Below are 9715 nucleotides of genomic sequence, written 5' to 3'. Positions count from 1 at the left end.
CCGGTTTAAAGAACCACCCCAACTTTAGTTACAAAAGCACCAATGTTCAAAACCCCCCAACATCTCCAATCACAAGCCCAAAACAATCCACCCAGTTTTGCTCAACCAAGGGGAATTTTCCCCAACCCAAGAAATAATCCCGGAAATCAAAACCAATGGTCAAGCAACAATCAAACCCAAAACTATGGCAACCAATAACAAGGATACCAAGATTTTGGTGGAAACCAAAGCAACCAAGGGAATCAAATAAATCAAGCAAATCAAGGATTTGTTCAAGGGTATGCTCAAGGGTCTCAAGAACAAGGTCAAGGATCAAACTTCAACAATAATGGTCCTAGAGCTAACTTCCAAGGGGGACAAAGCAACAACAACCAAGGTTCCAACAATCGGTATGACTATGGGTTCCCTTTACCCATAGCCAACCAACCTTACCAAGAACCCCAAGGAGAGCTCCCTCAAAATGAGCTTTTGAAGATGATAAAGGGCATACAACTTCAACATAGTCAAGAGATGGCTAACTTTGCCAAGGCAACTCAACAAGAGCAAGCAAACTTGAGGGGTACCTTCCTTAAAGACATGAGGGAAATGGAGTCAAGAATGGCTTCTCATGCTATGGCTAACCCTCAAAGGCCGCCCGGTGGTCTATTAGCTCAAGGACAAAGCTCTAAGGATGCCTCAAATAGCCACCATGCTCATGCGGTTGTGTTGAGGAGAGGTGTAGAGCTTGAGGACCCTTACAAAGACCTTGAATTGGAAGTTGATGAAGATCCCAAGGGGAATGGGTTGGAAATAGATGGTGAAGAGGAAAGCTCACCCATTGAAGTGTCGGGTAAAGCTAGTGAAGACAAGAAAGGGAAGAAAGCTTGTGAAAATTTGTCTAGAAGAGGAATTCAAGTGGACAAGGACGTTGATGGATTTGTGGAAGACCTTCCTTATGAGGAAGAAGTTATTGAAGAAGTACCTTTGCCACATTCTAAAAAGGTAACAAAGAGTTCGGCTCCTCCAAAGGTATCTTCCAATTCCCAACTTGTTTCTAAAATTCCTTACCCTTCAAGAGCCATTAAGAGTAGGGAAAACCTCAAGTATGCCAAATTTTGTGATATGCTTGAGAAACTTGAGGTTACCCTACCCTTTACGGAAGTGATTATGAACATGCCAACCTACTCAAAATTTTTGAAAGACATTTTGACAAAGAAAAGAGTCTTGGGTGACCAAGAAATAGTGGCCATGGAAGAAACATGTAGTGCTCATATCCTTAACAAATTGCCCACTAAACTTGGTGACCCGGGGAGCTTTTCCATCCCATGTGTAGTTGGTGGTGTTCCTATATCAAGAGCTCTTTGTGACTTGGGAGCAAGTGTTCGTGTTATTCCTTTGAAAGTTGCAAAAAGGATTGGCATTCAAAACTTGACTCCCACTACCATGACTCTCCAATTGGCGGATAGGTCCGTCAAACGCCCTATGGGGGTGCTTGAGGACGTGCCCTTCAAGGTTGGAAAGTTTTTAGTTCCCGCCGATTTTGTTGTCCTTGATATTCCGGAGGATAGCCATACTCCCATCATCCTAGGTAGGCCATTTTTGGCTACCGGAGGAGTACTCATTGATGTGAAGAATGGGCGGCTAACCTTCCAAATTGAGGGCAACGAAATTGAATTTAACTTGCCTAATATGATGAAAGGACCAAGGATGGAAAGATTGAGCACTATTGAGTTAGTAGATGAGGTTGTACATGAGGTAGCCCGCGAATAAACGGAAATGGAAGAAGTTTATCAAATCTCCTTGCATGATGAGGCAATGAAGGAGGACCATGAAGTTGATGAGGAACTATTGAAGATAGTGGAGGGATTTCTCCCTCCAAAGGTACAACTCAAACCCTTGCCTCCCTCACTCAAGTATGCTTTCCTTGATGAGGGGGAGGTCTACCCGGTGATCGTTAATGCTAACCTAAGCGAGTCCCAAGAAAAGAAGCTTTTGGAAATCTTGAAAACTCATAGAGGGGCACTTGGGTATAGCATTGACGACATCAAGGGACTAAGTCCGAGTTTGTGCATGCATAGAATAGTTTTGGAAGAGGGGAGTCAACCCAAGGTTGACGGTCTTAGGCGGATTAACCCAAAGATGGCCGAGGTGGTGAAAAATGAAGTGTTGAAACTTCTAGAGGCCGGTATTATATACCAAATTACCGATATCAAATGGGTTAGTCCGGTCCACGTGGTACCAAAGAAAGGCGGGGTACAAATGGTTGAACAAGAGGATGGCACCACCCTACCTACTAGACCCGTGACCGGGTGGCGCATGTGTATTGACTACCGCAAGCTCAATGCCGCCACCCTAAAAGACCACTTCCCGATTCCCTTCATTGACCAAATGCTAGAAAGACTCACGGGCCATGCATACTATTGCTTCTTAGACGGTTATTCCGGGTTCTTCCAAATTCCCATCCACCCGGATGACCAAGAGAAGACGACCTTCACTTGTCCAATAGGAGTCTATGCCTACCATAGGATGCCATTCGGGCTTTGTAATGGTCCCGGCACCTTTCAAAGGTGCATGATGGCAATATTTTCTAATTTCCTTGAAAAAAGCATGGAAGTCTTCATGTACGACTTTAGTGTCCATGGAGACTCGTTTGAACATGGTCTTGAGAACTTAACTAGTGTGTTAAAGCGGTGTGAGGAGCACAACCTCGTCCTTAATTGGGAAAAGTGCCATTTCATGGTAGAGCAAGGGGTTGTACTTGGTCACATCGTTTCAAGTAGGGGTATTGAGGTCGATGGGGCTAAAGTTGCGGTCATATAGAACTTGTCACCCCCTTCCAATGTTAAGGGAGTGAGAAGTTTTCTAGGCCACGCCGGGTTTTATCGGCGTTTTATCAAGGATTTTTCAAAAATAGCAAAGCCCTTAACATTATTACTCCTCAAAGATGCCCCCTTTGTGTTTAATGAATCTTGTTTTGAGGCTTTTCATAGGTTGAAGAACGCATTGGTGACGGCTCCCATAATCCGGGCACCGGATTGGAACCTTCCTTTCGAGATAATGTGTGATGCTTCGGACTTCGCGGTTGGAGCGGTGCTTGGGCAAGTGGTGGATAGAAAGCATCATGTGATCTATTACACAAGCAAGACCCTTGACCCAACATAATGTGGGTACGCTACAACCGAAAAGGAGATGTTGGCAATTGTTCATGCCATGGAGAAATTTCGACAATACCTTTTGGGGTCTAAGGTGGTGGTTTACTCCGATCACACCGCCTTGAGACAATTGATGGTGAATAAAGATGCAAAGCCCCGACTCTTTAGATGGGTCCTACTTCTCCAAGAATTTGATTTAGAGATTAAGGATAAGGCCGGGTCGGAAAATGTTGTAGCCGACCACCTATCAAGATTGACCGTTGAAGATCATGGGATACAAGACAAGAGTGGACCCATCAATGAGTGGTTACGGTATGATGGACTCATGGAAGTTACCGTCAAGACCCCTTGGTTTGAGGATCTTTCAAACTACATTGTAAGTGGTTTCTTGCCGGATGAAATGGAACAAAGAGAAAGGCGGAAGTTGAGGAATGATGCTAAAAGATACTTTTGGAATGACCCACATTTGTTCCGCAAGTGTGGGGATGGAATGTTCCGGAGATGTGTTTCAAGAGAGGAGGACTTGGAGATTGTCGACCGAGTTCACAATTCCGCCTATGGAGGACACTTGGCCACCTCTAGGACCATTGCCAAGATCCTCCAAGGTGGGTTTTATTGGCCCTGCATGTTTAAGGACATCCACTACTTTGTCAAATCTTGTGATGCTTGCCAAAGGGTTAGGAACATTGGAAAGAGGAGTGAAACGCCCTTGACTAATATATTGGAGATTGAGCTTTTTTATTGTTGGGGCATAGACTTCATGGGACCCTTTCCCAACTCTTGTGGGAACGAGTATATCTTGGTCACGGTGGACTATGTGTCCAAATGGATTGAAGCGGTAGCCGCCCCTACCAATGATAGCAAGGTTGTGATGAAGCTTTTCAAAGACACGATTTTCCCAAGGTTTGGAACACCAAGAGTAGTCATAAGTGATGGCGGATCTCATTTTCGCAAAAGTACTTTCAAAGCTTTACTTGAATCACATGGAGTGCGGCATAAAACCGCCCTTGCCTACCACCCTCAAACTAGTGGGCAAGTGGAGGTTTCTAACCGCCAAATTAAAGCCATTTTGGAGAACCGCCTACAAGACACCCCTTGGCACCACCCCTTATAAGCTTGTGTACGGTAAAGCTTGTCATTTGCCGGTTGAGCTAGAACACAAGGCTTGGTGGGCTCTTAAGGAGATGAACTTTGACTTTGATGCCGCCAGAGAAGTGCGCTTTCTCCAAATGAATGAGCTTCAGGAATTGAGATTGGAGGCTTATGAGAGCTCCAAAATCTATAAGGACCAAACGAAGAAATGGCATGATGGGAAAATCATGAAGAAAGAGATAAGTGTTGGAGACCTTGTTCTCCTTTTTAACTCCAAGATCAAGGTGTTTCCGGGCAAGCTCAAATCAAGATGGTCGGGACCCTTTAAAGTGATGAAAATATTTCCTTATGGTTCTTTCGAGCTTTGGAGTGAAGAAGAAGGAACTTTTAGGGTCAATGGTCAAAGAATCAAGCGCTACTATGACGGTGATAAAAAAGGTCCAATTGAAGTGCTCTATCTCGGGGAACCCCTCCCCGAGGAGAGGGCAAATTGAAACTCTTGAAAGTGATTTGGTTTGGTGGAGTTCCACAAGAACCACCATTTGTATATAGCATGCATATTAGGTAGATAATGAGAGATTTGGAACCATACTTTGTCAAACTTCGGATTGGCGACGGAGGTCGCATTTGAAGAAAACATGAATTATTTTCGTTGACCCGAAATCCCGACATGATGCGTCGGAGTAGATGTGGAAAACACGAATCCCGAGGTCAACGAAAAAGCTCGAATTCCGAGTTAAAGAAAACTGAGCAAGTTGAAGGAAAACAAGTGAAAAAGAGCTGAATGTAGTGCTCTGCCGGTAGGCCGGCAGCCGGTGCCCCTACCGATACCGAGAGCAAATTGTTTTGGTGAAAATTGAAGCAGTGTTGTGTTCTGCCGGTAGTCCGGCAGCCGGCTCACCGGCAGGACACACATAACTAAGCTGAAAACACGAAGAATTCATGATGAGAAGTGTGTTCTGTCGGCAGGCCGGCAGCCGGCCCATCGGTTGAGCACACGTGAAGACTTGAAGAAAATTTGAAAGACTGGTGAAGAGGAGTACTCTGCCGGTAGGCCGGCAGCCGGCTCACCGGCAGAGCACTCATGCAAAGTGCTGAGGAGTTGTTTTTTTGAGTAGAGTTGTGTTCTGCCGGTAGGCCGGCAGCCGGCTCACCGGCAGGACACACCTGGTAAAGGGAGAATTTAATTAAGGAGAGTGTTCTACCGGTGGACCGGCAGCCGGTTGGTCGACCGGTAGCGAGGTCAAAGTTTTTGAGAGAAATTTCGCAAAAATTGAAAAAAAGGGGGGTTTTCTCAGCCGGCAGACCGGCTGCCGGTTCACACACCGGCAAAACGCATCAATCAGACTAAAAATAAAACCCGCATCACCCTTTATTCTCTCATTCTTTCTTCATTTCCTCTTCCTCATTCCTCCATTTTTTCCCCCTTTCTAACCCTAACTCCCTCAAATCTCAATCAAACTTCCCACTACCTTCACCAATCACCTCCAATCTTCACTATGGCCGGAAGAAGGACAAGAGCGGATGTTGCAAGGGCACAAGCCGAGTTGATTGAGCGCGCCGCTAATGATACAAACCCCGACCCGGATTTTCCTTCGGTGGAATTTGCAACCCCGACTCAAAAGGGTAAGTTTATTCTATTCAAAAATCGTCCCCTAACCCCCACTAAGTTCTTACATCATCCATCCTTGTTAGCCCTAGGGTTAGCTAGGGAAACGGAGGCTCTCTTTACGGGGTGTGGCATGAGGGGAATATTTACAATGCATGAATATACTTACCCCCGTATCACTTGGGAATTTTTGAGTAGTTTGATGATTACAAAACACCGACAAACAAATTTGGTGGCTATCCTTAGTTTCCGCCTTATGAACCGGGAGCACAATATTACATTGGGTCGGTTGGCTCACATGTTTGGGTTGGAAAATGCCCCATCACATAACCCACCCGCTGATTTTCATTATTCCCGAGTGTGGAAGGCAATTTCCGGCGTAGAGGATAAAGTTGGAGTGAAAAGGCCCGCAATGGCTTGCCACAACCCCGTCATTCGGGTTTGGCATAGATGTATGGGATGCACCATTCTTGCGGTGGATGAGCCGTGGGCTTTTTGGACCAATGAACTTGAAATTTTGGGGTCCTACTTGTTTACAAAACCCACCGCTTTCAAATTAATGTGGCTCACCACCTTGCCATTCATTTGTCAAAAATTTCAAATTCTCCGGGGCAAAAAGTCCCAATACATGTGGGTGGCATCATCACCCGAATTGCCCGAAATTTAGACCGTCCGGTAGACCTTTCTACCATGAATTGGATACCCGGGGACACTTATTTAACCAAGCATTACTTGACCACCAAGCTTGAGTGGCTCAAAGTGAACCCCCTTGACGGCCATGAATATTGGCAAATCAATTACAAGAACTCAATCCGGCTTCCCAATGTCACCGCCATCAAAATTGAAAAGGACAAGGATTACTACCTCCTTGATATCGAAGAAGAACCACCCACCGACCAACCTCCTCCTAATATTCCACGTGTATATACAAGAGACCGTAGAATGGACACTCCTTCCTCCCTACAATACACCGCGCCTCAAACCCACCAACCCCCACCTTGGCAATTCCAACAAGGTGAGGGGTCCTCCTCGAGCCAACCTTCCTATCCTCCCTTACCACCTTCTCTTACCGAGTGGATGGAGAGGATGGATATTGCCACGGCCAAAGCCGCTAGTGAGAGGGATATTTTGGGGCGGAAATTGGACCGTATTTACTATGATCAAGCCACCGGTACATACCCGATCTACGACGATTTTTGTAGACGGGATTACGTGCCCTTTGATGCCCCTCACCCTTCCTACTTTGCTTGGCCCGATGGGAACTACCCGAGAGCGGATGGGTCGATGGTCCACGGAGGTCTTAACCTCCAACCGGACTACTTTCCGCCCCTATATTTCCACCGGAGGGGCATAACGCCCATTGGGTAGGGGGCATTCGGCCCTACTTTGCTAATGATGCGGGTGCTTCGGGATCCGGTGGGGCATTTATGGGAGATGCTTCTACGGGAGGTGATGGTGGTGTGATGAACATGAGTGGAGACTTCACGGGAGGTCTCATGAGCGGCGGTAGTGGAGGTGATTTCACCTTCAACCCCGAGGACTTGATTCAAGGCTCCGAGTTTACTACCGGAGATAATGATGATGATGATGATGATGAGATGGACTCCTAAGTCCCGAGGGCCGAGTCGGTGGCCCAATTTCCACCCTTTTCAATCCAAAATGACAAGTATGACCTCTCCCTTAATCCAAATTCTCTCATTCATGTTTAATTTTTCGCATGCATTTAGTTAGAAATTCACTTAGTTGCATTCATATAGGATTGCATTAGATTTCAAATTTGTAATATATTGTCACATTTAGTTATTGCATTCATATAGTATAGCTTGCATTGTATTTCAATATTGCATATAGGTTAGATCATACATTGCATGCTTATTTGAAAAAACAACTAAAAATTTGAAAAATCTAAAATCACCAAAAACATGTTATTTCTTTTCAAATATCCAAAAATCCAAAAACAAGTTCTTTTATTTCACCAACTTGCCCTCCCATGTAAATGAATGAGTGTGGGGAGGGCCTAAAAAAAACCAAAAACATGCATTTTAATTTCCAAAAACAAAAATACCAAAAATATGTTATTTTTATTTTCTTAAATTTCAAAAATACAAAAATATGTTCCTTTCTTTTACCTATTCTCTCCCTAGACTTGTTCCCTTGGAGACTTACTCGGGGACGAGTAATCTTTAAGTGTGGGGAGGGAAATATCCACTTTGTGAATATTTGTTTATATTTGTATATACCTTTAAATTTGATAAAAATTCAAAAAAATGCCTAAAAATTGAAAAATTCCAAAAATCACAAAAACATTGCTTGTATATATATGTTGTTTGTTGGCTAACCTTTGGCATAGACATCGACCATTCGAGGCAAAAAGGAGCTAGAAGACGCTTGGTAAACTCGTTCTAATCTCTTACTCCTTTACCGTTCTTTCTTTTTATCTCTTGAGTATATGAAGGAGAATGGGATTTTGTGCCTTGGATGTTCCCTTGGGGAACTTGTGGATTGTTGGTGTTGATGTGTTGCTAGGATTAGTCAAAATTGTTACATGTTTACCTTATGTTCATTTCCATTTCTCGCATGCATTTGTTTCACATGTATATATATGTTGCCATCCCTTCTTGTTGCATTAAGTTTGTATATAAAGTTTTGAACAAAATTTGGTCTAGGAAGGGAGTATAATACCCTCTATGATGATATTGTCTAGGTCGTGTCTTTCCCCTCTTAGTGGCTTGCACCTTGTGACCTCCTTGTTAGGGTGTTTGCTTGCAAATACCCAGGAAATGAGGCTAGACCGGAAATTTTTGACCACCATATGAGACCAAGACCGTAGACTAGGCCTAGATTTCGACATAGCTACTCAAATGTGAGAATAGAGCCTCCTTGGGATCGGTACATCCATACCCGATCTCCCATAGGTGTGAGTAGGCTCCTTGCATGGCATGTCACATCACGACGCACAAGCATGGCGTCCTTTCCTTTTTAGACCATGAGATGTTCATTTATATGCATATTTTGAAACAACAAGTTGCATTTCAATTTTTGAGCCTCACATTGCCAAATAAGCCTAATTTTTCGACCCTTTAGACTAGGACCGATTTTGTTCACCCCTTTTGAGCCTTGACCTTTCATTTGATACCTACGATACTAACTACAACCCAAAAACAACCGACCCTGATCAAGAAAGTTGTCTATGAGTTTTGGTAGTATGAAGCAAGAGGATTTGAATCTTGGTTTAGTGGATGTGCACAATCCACTTGAATCGGAATGATGGTTTTGTTTGGTTTGTTTTGAATAAAGAGGTTTTGAAAAGGAAAAGAAAAAAGAAATAGAAAAGAAAAATAAAAATGTAATGAAAAAAGAAAAAAAATGTTGCACTTATATTTTGTTTGTTGAGAAAAAGCTAAGCAACACTCCTTCATCAATGGAGTAGAAAAAGGCGTTGCAAAATAAAGGGCATATGATGTTTTTCCAAGTGAGTCGGATTTTGAAAGTTGGTTTGATTTTGGGCAACTAATTTCAAGAATTTATGTTTACTCATTTGTTGTAATAAGGAAGGGTTAAGCGGAATTTTGACAACAACTTGATTTTAAACTCCAAATGATCAATAACGGTGCTTGCACCAATCCCGTTTCGACCCATCACCTAGACCCGTTACAACCCTTGTTTCTTTTATGCATATTTTCCTTTTTTGCATCTCATAAATGGTCTTGTAGGAGAAGATTCCATGTTAGATTGCGGGCATGTCTCATGAGTCGAGTAGTTGAGTGATTTTGGTTACTTTTTGCACAAAAATCACCCGTTCGAAAAAAGAAAATGAGAGACTAGTGAAAACCGTGAGGAAGTCGGTAGTCTTGGTCCCCTTAGTCATGGGTCAATTTGGTCG

This window comes from Silene latifolia, chromosome Y, assembly GCF_048544455.1.
Source record: "Silene latifolia isolate original U9 population chromosome Y, ASM4854445v1, whole genome shotgun sequence".
NCBI lineage: Eukaryota > Viridiplantae > Streptophyta > Magnoliopsida > Caryophyllales > Caryophyllaceae > Silene > Silene latifolia.
This window is presented reverse-complemented; position numbering follows the sequence as displayed.